At 38.6% G+C, this 20612-nt stretch overlaps 1 long non-coding RNA gene across 1 annotated transcript; it reads left to right on the top strand.

The window, feature by feature from the left end:
- Nucleotides 1-9248: 9248 nt before the first annotated feature.
- Nucleotides 9249-19080, top strand: LOC115493887 (uncharacterized). Its single transcript, XR_012054142.1, has 4 exons — nucleotides 9249-9729; nucleotides 14351-14446; nucleotides 15542-15747; nucleotides 17736-19080. It is a non-coding gene; the product is annotated as an uncharacterized lncRNA (long non-coding RNA).
- Nucleotides 19081-20612: the final 1532 nt, after the last annotated feature.

Genomic DNA, 20612 nt, shown 5'->3' with positions numbered 1-20612 from the left:
AGAAAGTCCTGACACAAACCTCACATCCATGTTAGAAAGAGCTAGCTTATGAGACAAAACTGTATGTCTGTTATCTAAAATGGACCTGATGCCTCCTCCCACAAATAAAAATCCTAAGTGTGGGGGCACAGACAGAACTCATAAGGTGGTGTGGAGCCTCAATTACCGCATGGGTATGCTGTGTTTTTATTGTCTTTGCCAGGTCAGACTCATGGCTGTCTGGGAAAGGTTGCAGTATTAGATCTACATTTAAAAATGCCTTAATTAAGTTGTTTACTCACACAACTATTTTTTGTTTATTTCTGTAGCAGCTTTTGTTAATGTGGTACTTCATTATTTAGTGACTGAGTCTGCCGGCTTGTCTTTATTTCACAAAAAAAGATACATATGACAATACACTTGAGTACCATTACCTGAATTTGTTTTTTTTTACTCTTGCATCTGAAGAATTCAGTGGTCAAATATGTGAATCTTCACTTCCCTCTTAACCATTCTGAATCATTTGGGTATTACTTACTATTGCTATAGTCCATTTCCATGGCAATGTTCTTTTGAAGACAATAGGGAAGTCACTTCTCTTGTCTCAAACTCCATTCCCCCAAAGCTGTTTTCTCTCTTTGAGCAGTTTTTTTTTGATCTAAGAGCAAGGATGTTGTGTTCACATCACACAGGTGTTCTTGTTTCATCAGTGCCGCCACAGTGACCTCATAATTTCTTTCATGCATAGCAAGATGAAGATCTGAGGGGAAGATATGTAGCATTAAGTAGGTATTCAGTCAGAGATAACTCTGTGCTACCTTATTCATCTGATGGTTCTTGAAGAAAGAGTCACTGCCTTTCCTGTGCTGACCCATTTCACATCAGTGTTTTGGGTCTACCTGTCCTTCCCTATTTGTGTCACTCATTCTCTTCATCGTTCACTGGCTGATAACCCAAAATATCACCAACATAACCTAAATATTGGCTGCTTTGAATGAGCCCATCTGCATTCCTGAGGAATATAACTAGTATGGTTCTACAAAAGCCTGTGGAGCTAAAGAGAAGTTAACTCCTGGCTTTGCTTGCAAGAGTTAGAAGTCTTCTAACATGTTTTCCTTGAATGCAGGACTGGTTTTGCATGTGTGTAGCTACATAATCTGGGCTGATTTGCTTTGAGGTGTTTCTGAAGTTTAACAGGGTGATTATTAATGTAACAGGATTTTTTCTCATTTTTGTAGTCTTTAAAAGTTTTGTTTAGGTGATGAGTTGTTAGTGATTTGTGCACCTAAAAGAAATTGTTTAATAATGGTGTTGGTAACTACTCTGACCATGTTACCATCCATCCTGCACATTTAACTCAAAACGAGATAATTATTAGCTGTTGAATAAATGTTGCAAACATACTCTCCAAGAGAATGGAGACTGGAGGGTCCCCAGTTTGAAATCAGTATCTTTGGACGGTTGTAGTTTGTATCCAGCTCCAAGTGGACAGTGGAGCTGATGCTGGAAACAGGCTGTCTCTTGATGCATGAGGGTGTCTCATATTGGAAATTAAATATTGGGACAGAGAATGGGACAAAATAGTCTGAGCACTTGCTTTAGACACAGGAAACAGTCAAATCTGAGTCAGTGAATCAACTACACAGAATGGATCTGCTCCAGCAGAGCAAATGTAGACACTTCCCAAAGAACTCCATACTGGTGGTCATAACACCCAGCTGGAGAGAGTTACCTGGTTTAAAACTGATAGTTCAAATTAGGCAGATGAGATATTTGAATGTGGGCATTTGCAGCCTGAATGAGAAGTCAAACCACTGTTTTGAGGCTTGGAGATTTTTTCATTTAAACTTGAGTTCATAAATAGCTTAAATTCTTTTCTGACTTAATGGGAAGTCTCCCTAAATGGAATGGAAATTAAATCCAGCCAGACAAACTTGATTTCTTTTTATATGGCAATATAATTTATCCCACTTAACACCTGGATTGAAAATGGCTTTCATGAACACAGAGGAGCTGATATAATATTGTCTTGATTTTTAATGTAGCAGTTTATTGTTTCTCTCTAAAACTCAATGTAAAATATCATCCACTTGGATAAAAGCTGTATTGAGTGGATAACTACTGAATTTATTTGATTTATTTAGATGAAGTTTTCTCATAAAATGCCTTATGAGCAGGTTGTTATTCCATTAGGGTGATTTGTTCTTTACTTTATTTGACTCAATTTTCTGTTTAGAACTGGATTTTGTTATTGTTGCTGCAGTTAAGTGATTAACTGATGCAATCGGTTCAATCTAAATGAGCTGCTGTAATTACATAACTCAAAATCTATCACTTTATATATCTTGACTGCAGGAGAAGAGCTTTGTTATTAAGAGAAAAAGTAGAGGCCATGGGATAAGAAGAAGGATTGGATGTTTAGGAAGCAACAGTAAATGAACAGGATCAGGAAACTTTTCCTGACCTAAGTGGTACCTAAAATGCCAATCCCAGATACAATAACCTGGTTTTATATCTGTTGTGAGTTCAGGTGTGAAATGAAATCTCCTTTTGCAAATGACTTATATTGCAGCAGTTTCTCCCTGCCCCAATGGGGCTGTTGCCCTTTTTCCTTGGCCTTGAGCTCTCTGACAGCATCTCCTGTGTTTGCCTGGGGCAGGGCCCCTCATCCCTCGTGTGCTGTGCTAGCTGCAGAACCTGGGTGTTTAGAAGTTGAGCACTATTATTTAGAATTAGAACTTGAGCATGTGCAGTGGGCTGTTGAGCCATAAAAAAATTGTGATCACATTTAAGACAGTAGTTTACTACTCAGCCTCTTTCTTTAGGTGCATAGAATACATCAGAGGGTGGATTACCTGTGGTCATGGACAGTGGTAAATGTTAATTTGTTGAATTAGTTTGGTGGGGGACAGATCTCAGAGTCAGAAGGGGAAAAGACCCATTCAGATAATTTTTGGTTACTGCATACTTTTCCCTCTTTGTGGGAAAGGCATGAGCTCTGCATTTATGGCCATGAGGTTACAATAATTTTCATAAGCAGAAATGCTCTCTGTGCTTTCTTGTAAATTTGCAAGCTGTTTTACCTTTTAGACTGAAAAGCAGCAGTTTCTCCTTTATTTTGTGATATTTCACTGTGATTTGTGTCCTAACAGATGGACTTGGATGTTCAGTTCCTGAGTTTTATTGTGAGTCTTCATGAACTGAGCAAAGCAAACAGAGTCAATCACAGAATGGTTTGGGTTGGAAGGGATCTATAAAAGATCATCTGTTTGAAGCCCCTGCTGTGGGTGGCAGGGACACTTTCCATTCCATCAGGTTACTCAAAACATAGTGAAAACATTGTGCTTCCAGATATGGGGCATCCACAACTTCTCTGGCAAACATCCCACTCAGGTGCCCCGCTAAGCCAATACATCCTCCTTACCACCACCATCCCTTCCCATCCTTGCTACAGCACACAGATATCATTCCCTTAGTATACAGAAAAACCCTTTAAAATATCTATAAAATGTCCACAAATATTTAGAGAATGTCAGTAAATTCTCCCTGGAGCCTTTGTCATTTTTGATGTCAGAATTTCTGTGATATTTAGTGACCTGAACTGTACAAAATAGGGGAATAAGGGTTTTGCCAGGGTTCTTCAGTGTCTTTGCCATGTCTGGCTTATCCCACCTTTCTGGGGGTATATCTATATGATATATGATTTAGGAAGGGAGTAAGCTCTGGCTGCCCAAGAAAATGGGTGTCTGCAGCATCCTAAATCCTTGTGTTCTCTGAAAGGGCAGTTGAGGCAAAACTCTGGTTCAGCTGCAGAGAGATTAACATCTATGGAAACAGCAGGTGTTTTTTCACTGGCTGGGGAACAACTATTTAAAACAAGGCAGGTAATTGCATAAGAGCTAAGGTCAGAAAGAGAATTGAATCCTCTGCACAGCTTTTTAGTGGTGGCTTAATTTGCATTTGTACAATGGGCTGGATAATCTGCTTTTTACTGGGGAATGGTTTCAATTTTGGTTTGGGATTTTTTTTTTTTTTTTAAGGCTGAAGCCATATTCATTCTGAATATTTCTTGACATAAAGAAAATCACTAATAGCAAAGGTGAAATGAATGGCTTTCCATGGAGTGTGAGCAATAATAATTCTTATTTAGTCTCCAAAATTCATCACTGATTTTCTGTTCTAGAAAAGAAAGTTCTGGTTCTTCAGTTTATTCATCCACCTATTAAATTGAGATGTTTGTCATGAAAAAAAATCCAAATTTCCATATAGCTCTTAACAGAAATACATTTCCTTAGGTTTTGTATAAAGGGGAGTCCAGTGTTACAGAATATTTATTTTGCCGAGTTTCTAGTGCTTTTTATATCAGTGATTTATATTTTGGGTTTTTTATGATCACTTGCTATTATAAATGAATACTCTAAAGCTTCAACTTTGTTCTCTGAAAGCTGGAAGTGCTCTGAAAATGCTATCTGGCTGAGGTTTACTGAAACACTACCACTTTGTTACTCATTTTCAAATACACGGGAAAAACATGCTGGCACATGCATTTTACCTGGTCAGGTCTCATATACTCTGTTCAGTTGAATGAGAGAACAAGAATAAAAAGGGTTTTTTTTTCTTAATTTAATTCTGCTGAAAATGCAGAATAGTGATTAATGGACTACCTGAAAATTTAGAATAATAAATTTAGGTAAAGAAGTTAGTTTGGAGGTTTTTTCCCTGTTAAATGGTAGGAAAAAATGAGAGAAAAAAACCTAAAAGTACTATTTAATGGAACGTTTAAATATATGATCACCATATACATTTTGAAAGATAATTTATGATCTAAATTTCAGAGTGAAATAAGCAACATGGACCATGAAATTCAAGCTAAAGGCTCTTGTTATGTTTGATCATTATTTGGAAAATAAAAATACTGTTTCCTCTGTTTTATGCCATACTTTCCCAGTGGTATTTACAGCATTTTTAACACCAGAGCAAGGGTTATCACTTCTTTGTTAGGTCTTCGTTTCTGTCTTCAAACTTTTCTTTAAAATGCAGTTCCCCAAAACAGGTCTCTTATGTTCCCCCAACAGTTTATCTGCTCCGAATACCTGAGAGAAGATATTCTTCACTTTCTAGCTACAAATCCTCTGTATGAAAGACTCATGTGCCCTTGATAGATACATATATATATATATATATATATATATATATATATATATGGGTGCATATAAATATATACATTTATATTCAGATAAAATTTGGCACTGAACAAATGACCATGGAGACTGAAGCAAACAAAATAATTTTGTTGGTCTTTTTTTCCTCTGCACCAGAGCCTGTGGGTGCTGGAAGCTGTGTTTGCTGCCTGCATGTTTGGAGGGAGGCTGTGGCAAAGGAGTGCTGGAGGGTGAGTGTTGTCTCCCAGCTGCAGCAGAGCAGATGCAGGTGCCAGGCAGATGCACACGAGTCACAGCTCTGTGCTGCCTGTGCCTGCCTCTGCTGGGGTCAGTGTCTCTGAGGGGATAAATCCAGGTTCCCTGGGCTCCTCTCTGCCTGGAGGCTGAACTCCAGGGTTCCCTGAGCGCTGTGAGAAGCAGGAGGAGAAGAAACTCGTATCACAGATGGGATCACAATCCAGATCTGTGGGGTTTTTTTTCAAATTTACAGAGGCATAAGTCCTCATTTACTTGCCTTATGTGGTCTCTAAATGATGTGGAAATGAGAGAGTGGAAAGCATATTGTCTCTCTCATAAGCTCACGTTGGAAGAGACATCCATGACATCCAAACAATAGCACTTCAAAGGAGAGGCTTAACAAATGCCTACTGGGCTGCTCTCCATGGATGCAGGAGGAGAGGGCATAATGAGATTTGTGGGCTTTTTAAATTATGAAAGGTGTGTTTGCAATTGGGCAACTGCCAATTATTTAAAAGATGAAAAGTAGGCATATTAATAAAGCTGACACTTGGATAAAAGACAACGGGGAATTGAGATTTAAAGAGATTTTGGCTTTCTCTGTTCAATAACGTATTGGCGGTTGGTTGGGCTTTGTATGCTGATATAGGTGCAGGAACAACAGGATCATGGTTCTTTTGCTTAATAAGTGGATGCAAGCAAAGCAGCTTCAGATCCTTTTTGCAGATAACAGCACTAAAATTTTGGGTATAATGAACATAAAAGTTTAGCAATTTAGTTACAGGTGGCTGGGAATAATTTAAAACCTCTATCCCTATGGCACTTACAGCATTGTGTCAAGTTTATGTGGACAAATCCTCAGGGATTGTAAACCATCAGATTTAGATAATAGCTTTATAAGCATGCATTGTGCAGAGTGTCTGCCAGGGTACAATCAACAGTGAGCTTGTGAAACTGAATCAGTGAAAACACAATTGTTTCAAAGGAAGTTTTCTGGTAATTCCTTCATCTTAGACCTGTTTTTAAAATGAGGAAAAAAAAATTACCATCTTTGAGATTTTTGAGTCTGGTTTTGTGAAGTAAAGTGGGCATTTAGGAAACCAGTTCTCACGGTCTCATGTGTGGCATAGAACAAAACTGGAGTTAATAAAAAAAATTGTATGGAAAATCATCTGGTGGCATTGCTGGATTGAATCTTTCCCTGTAATGGTTCTTCTGTCACATAAAATATGTATGTATGCAGTTTTCAGGAAGGATATTGGTTATAAATATTTAGTTGGGTTATGGTAGGGAGGGTGCTCCTTTCTTACTGCTACTCTGAGGAATAAGCAGGTCCATTAGGAAGGCACCAGCCAACCTCACCGTGTTTGTAGCCAGAGGGTAAAATTAATCCTTGTGCAGGAGGTTGGCATAAGGGTCTTGGTGGTATTAACAGCCATGGGAGAATGAGAAGAGCAATAAACTAGTTTGGCAGAAATCCTCTGCTTTCCTGGAAGGACTCAAGAGGGAAATACATACCTTCATGCTAGATAACAGGCTGAACACTTGAGTCTGTTGGAAAGCTAAATCAATAAATATTTGTAACTCACTCCCCAAACACTAAAGAGCTCTGTGGGTACTTTAAGCCTGTTCTTCAGATAAATTGCTCGGGGAAGATGACTGTGCTACAACTGACTTGGGACATTATTTATCCAGGAGCTCCTGGCAGGACTTGGAAACTTATGTTCTGAGAGTTGTCTTGTGGTTTTTTTTTTTCTGGGAAGCAAATCTTTTTGTCAGTGAACTTTAATCTCTTGTAGGATCAGCCTGCTTGGAGAAGTTATGGTGTCATAAGTAAAATGTGACTTTACAGCTCCTTTAGTGACTTGTTTTATTCCCATCAGGCTGGGATGCCTTTCCAGCACATTCCTGGCTGGCTGCAGGAGTAGTGCAGAGAGGAAGAGCATGGGACTGTGAGGAAGGCTGTTCTTAATGAGCCTTAAGGTCCATTTGGAAAACCAGGCAATCTCAGAAAGCCAGGGAAGAGGGGAAGGGCAGGGCAAACTTGCTAATATCCTGGAGCACTTTGCCAGTATCCAATAAAGTTCAGGAACTTCTGGAGGGGGTTTATTTCTGTTTGCACCAAAATCTGGTTTTAATTATCTTCAGGTTTAATTGGGTTTGCATTAATTTGCCCAGAGCCATTTTGAAGCACAAGTCTCCATAATCACAAAGTTCTATGATGAAGTCCTGCAGTGTAACCACCTCTTGGGTGAAAAAACTCTGTTTTGTTTCTTCCCAATCCCTGTATGTTCAGACTTCCTGGAGCCATCTTTACATCAGTGTGTGGGAGGGACACTGACAGGTTGCCTCCACGCAACCCATTAAGCATGTCAAGGAGACAAAATTATTCTTGGGAGCAAGAAGCTCTATAGACGTTCAAATTCATTTGCTAGAGGTCTGTTTTCTCTGCTTTACCTTCAGCCTGTTAGGATTTAGTCAGAAAGCAATTGCACACTTACCCTTGCCGCCCTTTTTGGGAGTAAGTGCAGCAATGCAAAGATATTTCTGGTGTCTCTTTTCAGCTGTGAAGGTTTTGAGGTAAAGTAGTAACTCAAATTCATCCTCAATAAAGGCCGAGTTTTATCTATTGAAGTCAAGGAAAGCTTTCTTGGACTCTTCAACAAAACATGGTCTTGAACTCTGTCCTCCTAGAGAGCAGGTTAACAAAGCATCATTCCAAGGATGAGTTGGATTCTTGGTGTCATTTTATTCTCACACTGTGTTGTTACTCCTGGATTTTACAAAATGTATTTTTGGAAGGGTCATGAGCTGAATAATGTGATGAATAATTCAATGCATAATTTTCAGTATACTTGGCAGTATTTCCTTCATATTTTTTCTGGAGCTAATTTTTAGCTGCAAATATCTACAAGCATAAACAGAGTAACACTGACCCCTATAAAAATGAAAACCAGTATAGTCATGCTAAAATTTATCTCCACACAAGTAATACTTTGAAGGGTTTTTTAAACTGATTTTGAAAATATTTAGCCTGAATGCCACTCTCTGTGAAAGAATATTTAATAATGCAATAGAGAAAAAGAAAAACAATGGTCATAAAAAGAGCAGTTACCCAGTTGGAGGGATTAAAGTTGTATTATGCCACTAAACCTAGGAAAAGGAAACAAAAAAGCCAGTTTGGCTGAAGTGAGAGTTATCTGCCTTGGGGATCTTGCTATGCCAAACAAGTGGAATGGTGTGTGATCCCTAACCAGGACAGGAGCCAGGGGGTGGTGATGATGTAACTTCACTGTATTCTGGTGTCTTCTCTCCTCATACTCTATTACACAGCAGAATCAGAAATTATGTAGAAATTATGTCCTATCAGCATAATTTTTGATTCTGCTTGGTGACATTGTTGCAGGAAAATGCCTAATAAAACACAAAAGATTTAATCCAGAGAAATAATCTACTGATATAGCGGAAATTTTCCTGGTCAGCTTTGAACCAAGCTGTTTGTGAAATGCTGCTCTGAAGCTGGGAGTTATTAGAAGTCTGTGATGCCAGCCTGTGTATAAGCAAGCTTGTTGGTATCAGATTATTCTACACTTGGAAGGAACCTACAGTTATTTTTTTTCCTGTTACAACCTTTTAGTCTTTTTTTCATCTATGGAAACAGTTTTGTGAACTTTGAGAATAGTCCTCTGTGCATTACAATGTATTTGCTGATGAAATGTTAAATCAAACAGCAGCTTGATAATTTTTAAAGGTCAGAGTTACTGAAGCAAAATACACACTGCATACACCTCTTTTAACTGCTTTTTTTTGGTTTTCTGCTTTTTTTTATTTTCTTTTTTTTTATTTTTTAATTTATTTCTTTTTTGGTAAATTTAAATGGAATCTTGCAGTGTATACACAATGCTGGCGGTAAAATTTGTAAGGAAAAATATAATTTTGTCCTACAGGAATTAATAAGTGTGATGATGTTTGCATCTTCTATTTACAATTCATAGATGATTAAGAAGAAAACTTGAAAAATTATAACAATATTTCCTTAGGGAAAGCCCAAGACAGTTAGTAATTCATATTTTTCAGTATTTTCTTCATCACTCTGAGATTCCAGGAGTATGTCTGGGTCGAGTGCTTCAGTAGTTTAAATGAAAGATGAGGTTTGGGAACTGCAATTCTGCAACCAGAGCTGAATGACGCAGCTGCTGCCACCGCAGCTGAGGGATTGCTGCTCATGAGGCTCAAAAAGAAACACTCTGGCTGCTACAGCAATAAAGCTTTCTAAACATACCATGTTAGACAAGGAGGAATGTTCTGCAGACATGCTTTATTATCTGGGAATTGGACTGTGATGAACCTTGTGAGTACTTTCCAACTCAGAATATTCTATGATATTCTGTGATATTTTATGATACTTTACTAGGATGATTCTGTTTTAGTTATATCTGGATGCCTGGCCATAGTTTCTCTTCTGGTTGTAGATGTAAATGTTTGGAATATTTACAAAAGTTTTAAGTAACAGCAAGCCAGTAGAATTGCATGGGATTTGGCACAGGTGCTTTTGGATATACTGTGTTCTTGTGCATTCAGGATAGAGAATTGCACACTCAAAAGTAAAAAATGACTCAGTAATAACATCAGAGGTGCAAGTGTCCTAAGTATTGCTGCTCCAGATGACAGACACAAAGCCTGAGAGAGGACCAGAGAAGTTAAAGCTTTATCTTGGCCGCATAGAGAGGCATTCAGCCTTTCAGCATGGAGGTGTTGAAGCTACTTCTCCCTGCTGGAGTCCAGGAGTCCTTAGAGTTTTGGTTCATAGGTTCACCACAGTTCATAGTTCACCACATAAGAAACAGGAATGATTATTTATTCTATTCGATGTCTGTTATCTTCTCCCTCATTAATTTTAAGACTGAATTCCTCCATTCATCCATTCTGTGCACATTATATCACATGGAATTTTTTTTCTTCTTCTTTTGCCTTATTTGCTAATATAAGGCAGAGGTGATGGTGTAATTATTTCTGTCAAGGTAATTATTTTAAAACTTAATTTCATAAGAAGCACTTATTAATTTTTTCAACTGCAGTGGATGAAATTAAAGATCTAATCTTTCCTGTACTCAGGAGGGAGAGCATTATTCTAATTTGCATAAGTTTACATTACAATAACAACAACAAAAAAGGACAAAAATTGCAATTCAATGTAGATTAAGATTTGAAAAGCATTAATTTTTTTTCTTAGAAGGATGAATTCAGCCCACTGTGGTATAGCATCATTCACCCTCAAAGGTTACTCAGTTTAGCAGAAACTGTACATCAGAGTTGAGCCCTGGAAAGTGCCGGATGTTCTCTCTTTCTTCTTCACTCCCATTGCAAGAAGACCTCAGCACCTGATGGACCTTGATCAAATAGTTTTAATTAAGGGCTTGGATCTCCATCTCACAAGTCATTTACTTATTTGCCTCTTTTATATTGGTTATCTCTACTTGAAGCAGCCGTTAGTTTTATGCGATATAGAAGGACAAATCTTGACCCATACCTAAAATAAGACACATGTTTTTATATTAGCCCCTGAATATGCCATCCCATAAGTCTTTTTCTGAACCCATATTACTTTTTGTATCTATGTCCACAACACCCTTATGCTCTTGATCAAAATAATAAAAAAAAGCCCCACATGGAAGCCACACACAGGTGGTACCATAAATGACAGAGTTATAGTTTATTAATTTGACAGACTATCATCTAGACAAGGGGCCAAGTCTGTAGTTAGAAGTTCTGCAGTGCAAGCCTCTGTTAATAGCAGAACATCAATATGCACATGGCTGTACATGAAGAGTGTTTCAGTAACTGAGGAAAAAGGATACAAAAGTCATCTGTGAGGATGCTGGTGGAGGCAGTCAGAAGGAAAAATACCATTTGTTTCTGCAGCTGTGAGGTTGCTCAGTCATCAGCACATTTTCATTCTCTGAAAACACAAAAATGATTGCTTTCAAATCTGAGTGCCTCTCTGACTCTTAGACAGAGTGTTCTGAACAATCTGATGCTATGGATGATGTAGGGATGTAGAAAGACTGATGTGATTTGCATGTTTTTGATGTAACTGTGAATGGCGGGAGCAGTTAACAGAAATTAACTGCATGTGTTTTTAAATAGAGAGCTGAAACTTTGGGAAGGCTTTTGCAAAATACTCATATGCTTTACATGCAAAATTCTTTTGGAAATTTATTGACATTTTAATGATTTAAATAATTTCACTTTAAGTAGAATATCGTACAGCAGACTTAGAAACAAAAGCCATTTGTCACCATGCTAAAATTCATTAACTTGGTGAAGTGTTATAATCTCGAAAACATTAAATTATTGTAATTAGCATTTCTGTGATGCATATCAGGCAGGAAAAACTGAGCCTCTGGTTTGCCAATTTTTCTGCATTTTTATTCATTTCTCCTAGTGGCTGAGACCCTCCAGCTCCTGTGAATGTCCACTGTGACTGAACCTCCCCCCAAATATGTTTATGCAATAACTTAAAGTTACATAAAATCAAAAGGATTGCCCAAACTGCAACAATTCTCCACCAAAATATGTGAGTGGAGATCCACAGCCTCTTGCTGCTGATCACCTTTTGTTTGATGGGGCAGCAAAATGAGCCCTGTGAAATACCTTTCCCCCTGCCCTGGGTTCTGCACAATTGCTCTGCTGTAAGCAGTGAAAGGGGGAGGTAATCTGAAAACCAGACTGTGTGACTGTGGATTAGCAGCTTTCCTTGGGGTATTGTAAAGGAACTGAGCCCTGCAGTGCAGGGCAGTGTGGTGGGGTCTGGACTCTCCTCATGCCCAGTGGCTGTGTAACAGAATCTCAGGGTAATGAATAGACGTTTTAAACCCATTCACTGCGAAAACATATGGGGTGATTTGCACCATGCAAAATATTTCAATTCCAGTTAGCTCCAGATGAAAATCTGTGTGTACTATTAGAGTGTTGCTGATAGCACGTGGTTTCTCTTGGTAGCAGGGGGACATCTTGCCTTTTGCTATGAACATATATTAGTTAAATGAAGTTATTTCTTGCTTTCTTTTTCAGAGTGGGTTTTGCTGAGCCAAACCATCCTGAAAAGCTGAATAGTGCAAACCACAGCTGCTGTGGATGAAGCCAAAGCAGTCCTTTTGTGAAGGAAGCATAGGAGGTTTTAGGAAAATGAGGGCTTCATGTAGCATTTTATTCATGATTATAGCTTGAAGAGAAGAGTAAATGGGGTGGTGCTGATGGGGAAAGGGGAGCAATGCAATTGCAGAATGTTAGCAGTCAATTTGGAGACCTTTATTAAGGCTGTGGTATACCCTCCTTCTCAGGAGATAATGCACACACACACACACCACAGTCTTGATTAGCCTTGATGATATTTTATCTCCTTGGCACCATGCCTAAAGAGGAGCACTGCGAGGGGAGTTGGGATGTGCCTAAATCCCTCAGGAACCATTTCTGGTTGAACAAGGTGCAGGTCCTGCCTCTCAGCACAGCTCAGCTGTTTCTGACCTCATCAAGCTGCCAGGGTGCTGGTGTGGGCTGGGCACTCAGCCTGCTGCCCACCTGGGCAGAGGCAGGGAGAAGCAGAAGTAAACCCTGCACAGGAGAGTGTGATGTTCACCTTTTTAACACCCACTCTCCAATGTCAAAGTTGTGACATGGAGAAGTCCTCACCTGACATGCACCCAGAACCCACAGACCACGCCTCTCAAGCCTTCTGTCATGGAGGAGGATAAGTAGATAAACACAGGTTTAAATTGCAGAAAAGGGATTTTACTGATCTTTGAAAACACCTCAGTGTTCTTGGAGCTGCATGTTTTGTCACACTTGCTAAGATCTTCAGCAGAGGAATGGGTAGGCAGTAAGATTAGGGTATTCACAAGGCTCCCAGCAGCTTCTGTCAAAATAAACATTATTTGGTTAACAGAACAAGCGATAATGCCTATGTATTTTATAGAAGCATCACTATATTTTCCTGGCATATTGCAACAGTTTTGGGAGTAGAAAAGAGTGTAATCATTTAATCACATGTGTGTAAGTTATGATGGATAGGTTTTGTTTTCAAAAGAAAAGCCTAAGTGATTTTTGGATCTAAATTTACTTCTCTAGTGGCTTAAGTACTAGAATGATAGAATCATTAGGGTTGGAAAGTACCTCCAAAATCATCCAAGTCCAACATTTGAGCAAACACCACATTGTCAATTAAACCATGGCACTCAGTGCCACATCCAATTGTTCCTTGAGCACATCTGGTGATTCCACCACCTCCCTGGTCAGTCCATTCTAATCCTTAACAACCCTTTCCGTGAATAAATTCCTCCTGATTTCCTACCTGTCCCCCCGCCCCCAGTGCTGATTGCCTGGGAGAAGAGGCCAATCCTCACCTTGCTAAAACCTCCTTTTAGGTGGTTGTAGGGAATGATAAGGTCTCCCTTGAGCCTCCTCTTCCCCAGGCTAAACAAGCCCAGTTCCCTCAGCTGTTTCTCATATGAATAATTCTCTAAATCCTAAAAAAAATTAGTGAGGTTTCACTGAAAATCAGTGGTACATAGGCTCTAAAGTTACTTACGTGGATTTAAAACTGTATTCAATGATTTGACAATAAGCAATTTATGGATAAAATATTAATTTTAAGTTAAACAGGATTTCAGGATAATTTTAAGATTATTCTAAAGTGTCCCTAAAACTAATAAGATAGATAAGTTTATAATCGTACCTATAATTATCTTAATATATTTGCATGATTATGAACTTTTTGACACCTGTTTTAGGCTGTTTCCAGTGTTTTTAATAAAAAGTTAGATATGATCTGTGTGCTGTCAGAATGACTCCTCACCATGAACACTTATGTATACATACACACCATTCCATTTCACTGACTGATTCCATTTTTACTGTTGTGCAAAAAAGCTTCTTTACTTTCTAGAAATGGAATCTGTTCTCATTCTTCACAGGAATGACTACTTCCCCCTCCTAAAAAAATGGTGGAGGTGGTAACCCAGAGCTTGCTTGGGGTGTGGCTGTCTGTTAAAGGCATTCCTATAAATCAGGTATGTAAAATATTTCTCACAGCCCTGGTTAATACTTTAATCATGGGGTCTTTCTCAGGATCTTGTTCAAGCAACAGGAGCACAATTTTGGTCAGCTCCCTGATAACCAGCTCAGGTTGCTGATTTCCCAGGTTTGGACCCTACTTGTTGTTTTACCATGTGCAGAAATTACCTGGGGAGCAATGCAGAGCTTTTCTGCAGAAAACAGAGAAGTTTTGCCCTTGCTTCTACAGCACTGTTGTATTTTTCCTCCCCCTACCTTCCTCATTTGGGAACACTTACTGAAGTCCAAAAGGGGTCCAAGAGATGTAGCTGTAGTAGTAGGGGCCTTGTGGCCAACATTTAGATGCTGCTCTTGCATTTGTGCTATGACTGCAGACCAGCCAAGGCACAGCCAGTGTGATTGTTAAACCACGTCTGCCTTGCTTGTACAGCCCAATCTCATGTAAAAGCAAATGTTCTTTTTTGTTGGAACCCTGGATGCTGAGAATTTTAGACTTTCTGTGTTGTCAGACACTGACCCCCAGGAGAACACTGCATTTGACCTGAGGCCATGGAGAAGGCTTACAAAATTGAATGATGGAACTGGGATTATGGGTGTGTAGTTTTAATAGAAGTGTGTAATACCACATGTGTAATACCACTCCACATGGTGGAGTTTAAGGTTTTAGAATATAGTAATATATATGAAGCAAGATGGAGGTTTTGGGGTGGAGGTTGGTTCTTCTTTACCTTCTTTTTCACCTTCTTCTTCATGGGTTTGGGTGGTATTGTGTAATTGGATAAAAAGTCTGCACTGGGGGCACGGGTGGTTGGTTATTGGGTTAAATGTAAAAAATAATTTAGGTGTCATTTCTCAATTGGACAACTTATCCTTAACAGACCTTGTAGAGAGAGAGAGATACATCTCGATTTTTTTCTTGTTAGAGTACTGTACAACTCACAGCCTTTGAGACTGTATTATAAGAACTAATAAACATCTGATTCCGAACAAGGAATACCCTCTCGTGATTTAATCCCAATCTTGGCAGAAAAGAAGCAAAGAATCCATTATGTTTCCACTTACAAAAAAGTAATCCTAGAATGTACTTCTAGGACTGAAAGATTGCATGCACTGTTTAGATACCCAAAAGACTGGATAAGCTGCTTCTTCGACTGAAGGAAAACCTTTCTCCTGCTTGATTTTGAGCAAGGAACTGATTTCAGATCTGCCTCCTATGGAAATGTGACAACCACAAAACTCCTGGGTATGCTGCAATGAGCCTCAGTCTCTTCTGCAGCAGCCCCACACACTGCAACAGGTATGTGAACACAAATCTGCCTCTTCCAAGGTCTTCTTCAGGATTTTGAGTGGATCATTTTCATCCTTGAAATATTTCATGGCAATATGGGAAGAGGTGCTCTAATTTATAAAAGACAAGGGGCTATTTCATATGAATTATGAAATATTTGTCTTTAATAACTTCTGGATTAAAATGAGAAGAATTAATATTATGGCAATACAGTATTTGAATATTCCAATGATAGCTCCATATGTTCTGAACTATTGACCACTTCCATGGAATATTGAAAAGATAATACTTTTATAGACAACAAAGTAGAATTAAAAATGTAATTCTAAATTACATTGTGGTTTCTAAGTTAAAGGAAATCAAACTCAATGGCTTTTCAGACATTTACTTTGTTAATAAGCATAAAAGGCCTCTAAATGTTTTTCATACCAACTGAAGCATTCAGAGTTCAGCAAGTCCAATGACCACAGGGAGTTATGCTTGTGAGCATCTCTTGCATATAAATGAATGGCTGCTGAGGAAATTTGACAGTAGTTAATATTTCAATGGTGTTTATAAATTTTGTTAGCATTCTGAGAGGAAATAGAAATACAATTAATTTAGCTGTTCTGCTGAAGGGCTAGTTAATCAAAATTAAGTGATGTGAGAGCTGTGAGAGCTGCCCAGCTCTGAAGCCATGCAGCCATTCTCATTAGGGCTTGATTCTTCCCTCCATCAAGGTGGTTCTGTCTGATGTCTGGCTGTCATTTTGGATGTCTGTCTGGAAAGCTGGCTTGCAAACATTTTATTTTGACAGCACGTCAACCATTCTTAGGAAGATTTCTCAAGAAAACCTTCTTCCACAGAGTTTTAAATAGGCTTTAACTGCTGGATAGAAATTCAATGGTGGGGAAGAGTGGGAAGGAATCGCTTTAAAAGCGATTGGCAGCTGGCAATACTGGAGTGATCGAGTCTGGCTTTGCTGTACAACAGCTGAGATCTTTCTTGTGTACTAATAAATAATTTTTAGGCTATTTATGATGTAAATGAAGATAAGTTCAAGAGATAAAGTCTTGCCATAAATTGTGTGTGCTTTTATTGTGGTAGAAATCAGGAGCTAGAAACTCTGATAGTGATAAACATAGAAGCTTTTGAAGCCCTTACTGCAAATTATAAACTTCAGTATAACTAACATAGATGATAATGCAGATAAAATTATCTTTATATTAGGGAACCCAGGAAACCAAACATATGGATTCTGATCTCTATTGTTAGAGAAGAATCATTGAGGGAAATGTGAGCTTTAGTTTGAGATTAGTTTGAATCACTGTATTTCAGTCCCTGAAAAAAAACAACAGGAAGGAGAAACAAATTTGTCTAACTCTATGAGTAAATAGCCTGCTCAAGTAGGAAGAGATTGTGTGATCTCAGCAAATATCTTGCCAAAGGTGGTGACACCAACCCATTGAAATCAAGGCTTGCAAATAGCATCTTGTTGGAACTCAAAGAGGAGACCAAAGGGGAATCAGAGGTGCAGAACAAAGGCCATGAGGCAAATATATATATACACACATATTTTTATTCCTCTCCATCAAGAATAGATGCTGGATTTTCTATACTGATAGTACCTTTTCCTCATGGGAGTGACAGCTTTATTGTCTAGTATAAAGTGAAAGCGTTTTGAATTTTTGCATGATGCCGGATATGAATCAGCCAATTTTGTGCTTCAAGAAAACCTTGCTTGATGTTCACAGCAAATATTTTAGTACCCAAGTCTTGTATAGTTCTGCTTCCTAAGTTTGGAAAAATCCAATATGCCTGTGTTCCCTTGGCCTCTTGAAAGCACATAAACTTTCCTCATGAGTCTGTTTCTTACTCATGCCAGCAGGTTCAGTATACAGTGGAATGAGATCTGTAAGGAGGTTATTGAGTTTCCCGCTGGCTATTGCAAGCTACACTCATATGAGACAGAAGAGTTGAGAGAATATGTAGGTTTGACAATTTCCTTTGTATTGCAGCTGTGAGACTTTGCCACAGATCGTGCCTGTTGGATGTGTGTGGAGTGTGCTTCCTGCCCTGCCACTTACCACGATGCTCAATTCACTCTGAACTCCAGGACCTCCTCTGGGTGTTCTTGTACAAGAGCTAGAGCTTCTGTATGTGAAGGACATCTTGGATTTCTAAAAGCATAACCCTAAGGCAGACAAAAGGACAGAGAAAATGGGACTTCTAATGCAAGAGGTAGAATGAGGAATACTCAGTACCTCTCTGTACTTGTTTCATACAGGAGATCCCATAAAGAAGATAATGCCATATGACAGTTTCCCTACACTGAACCTCCTTTTTTGCCTGAAAAACTATTTTTGTTAGAAATTTAACTGGAAAGTGGATTTATGACTTCTCTTTGGTATCTTAACCTTGCATTAATTGGAAGCTGCTATATGTAATTATTTGTGTTGATGTGTTTCTTGTCTTTATTGCAGATGCTCTGTGCTTATCTTGCATGAGGAGTGGGCAATTTTTCTTGTACTTTTTCTGAATTCCTTTGGTGAAAATATTAGAAATTTTGGTAGTACTTAGGGCCTGGAGTAAATTCCATAAAAATCAAGTCTTTGGTTTTATATTACTGCTGAATTTTTAGATTATATACTTTTTCAGAAAACTTGGAAATTACCCACCTCCCAAGAAACTTCAACTCCCCCCCCTTCTACTAATTTATTATCCATGGGTAAATGGCTTCTGATTTCAGTGTCATGAGGGAACGAACTCTAGCAGGCTCAAGAGAAGTGGCACAGTGAACTTGCATCCAGATGTGATCAGTGATTTTCTCTTGTAGCTGATGACCCTCTCTTGTAGCTGATGACCCTTTCTTTTTCCCTCTATGAAAAGACTAAATCAGAAGAGGGTAACAGGGAATTCAGAGGCTATTTGAAATGCTTCTTTCCACATTTTTCTTCTTCTTGTTCATGACTTCTGCATCCTGAATAGTTTTTAAAGGTGCCCTCAGCTGTTTGTCCTCTGAATCATGCAGGCACCAGTGGAAAAATGCAAGAGTCTGTTACATACTTTAAGGTATGAGATGGGAAAAGGTTGCAGCTTTTTAAATGGTTGCTGTTTCAGAGCAGTAAGGGAAATATAATTTAAAATTTCTCAGGCATTTATAGATTCATAAAACTTCTTGAAAGCTATGCCTAAAATTTAGTTATTCACAATATGATTTTTGTCACACCTGAATACTTAAGGTAGAGGAATGAAATACAAAGTCATCTGTGTGAAAATGCTGTGCCACATGCCTCATGTATTTATAATGCTTTTAAATACACAATAAATATTGCTATTCAAAATGGGATTGTTTTATCAAGACTTAATGTTTTGGCTGTGATTTTCTTTGGCCTGGGGTTTGCTCTGGGCAGCCATTTCAAGCAGAAGAGCTATATGCAACTTTTCAGGTTATTTTCTATTGAGTTTGCAGTAAACTGGAGCCAGCTGCAAAATCCTCTGGGGAAGAGCAGCACAGTATTATTGTTTTAAGTCTTCCCTCTATTTTATCATCTAATATTCACCTACTATAATTCTTTCTGCTCGACTGGCTCAGAGCAAGGGCACCAAGTTAATGTTATTAAAACTTTTGGGGCTTGCTGGGCACCAGATGGATTAGCTGTGCGGGGAGAAAAAATTGCAGAGACATTTTGCATGGCTTCACAAAGAACTTGCACGTTTAGCCTTCAACCCTAATGGTGCAAATGATGGGCATTTGGCTTGCTCAATTTTCCAAGTATGGTTACAGTTAGGATTCTGCCTCAGAGCAGCTGCCTTGTGGTTGCCACTTGACGCCATGCTGACATCAGGTGTTTTTCTTTTTGAACATTCTCTAACGTTTCCAGCCTGAGAAGTAAGCAGCCTGCCAATCAGGCTTTGATGGTATCGAAGAGGGCATTGTGGAAAACTTGATTGCTTGCTCTCTGTTGTCCACCCTCATCCTTTCCCCCATAATTTTCTATTTTTGGTAGAATAACCCCTTTTTTTTTTGACCTTATATGAAGTGCTTTGTTTTGCTGGCCTTGCTCTGTGTGCTGGTTCTTGAGTTCCACTTTTGTGGTACAGAATTCTTCATCAAGCAGACATTCGAAAGAGTCAAAATATTTTTCTCAGAGTATGCAATTGCATCCTGAGGTACCCAGAACTTGGTGAAATATTCAACACTCTGTGTGAGCTGTTATTCTGCACTTTAAAAATCTTTCCTGAAGGGATTGTGCTTAAAAGGTGTGTCATGGCCAAGGAAAACTCCAAAATGTGAGTGACCCAGGTGGTGAGAGCCAAGCACCAGAGTGTGTTTAACTAAGAAGCTCTGAGGGTATTATTGTTTCTGAAAACCAAACACAATATTGGTACTAACATGACTTGATCCCACTCCTAGCACTGATAGCTTAGTTGCTTGAAACCTCTAAGTTTTCTTTAGTATGAAATGAAAAATTCTTTCTTAGAGCATCATGAATTAACATACTCCTGCATTTCTCAGTTTATTCTTCCTTCAGAAAGTTGATCAAACATTAATTTGACTACATAAGTAAAGCACCCACTGTGGTATTGAAAATAAACTTTTCAGTTGCTTTTAAGTGTGAAACTGGAAAATGAATGAGCCTAGAACAAGTTTATCTTTTGCAAAACTAAAACACTGATAAATTTCCAAAGGACTAAAAAACTATAAAGATTTTTTGACAGAGGAGATCTAATTGCTGCATTTTAATGGGTAACACTTCCATGCATCCTTGATTTGTTCAGTTTCATTTTTCATCTATTTCTGCCATGCTATTTCTTGCTTAAAGCATTCTTTTGTATGAGGAATCACCCTTAAGCAGCTTGTGGACATACTAGTGGGCATTAAAAGCATACTG

The sequence above is a fragment of the Taeniopygia guttata genome, chromosome 2 (genome assembly GCF_048771995.1).
Source record: "Taeniopygia guttata chromosome 2, bTaeGut7.mat, whole genome shotgun sequence".
NCBI classification, from domain to species: Eukaryota; Metazoa; Chordata; class Aves; order Passeriformes; family Estrildidae; genus Taeniopygia; species Taeniopygia guttata.
This window is presented reverse-complemented; position numbering and strand designations above follow the sequence as displayed.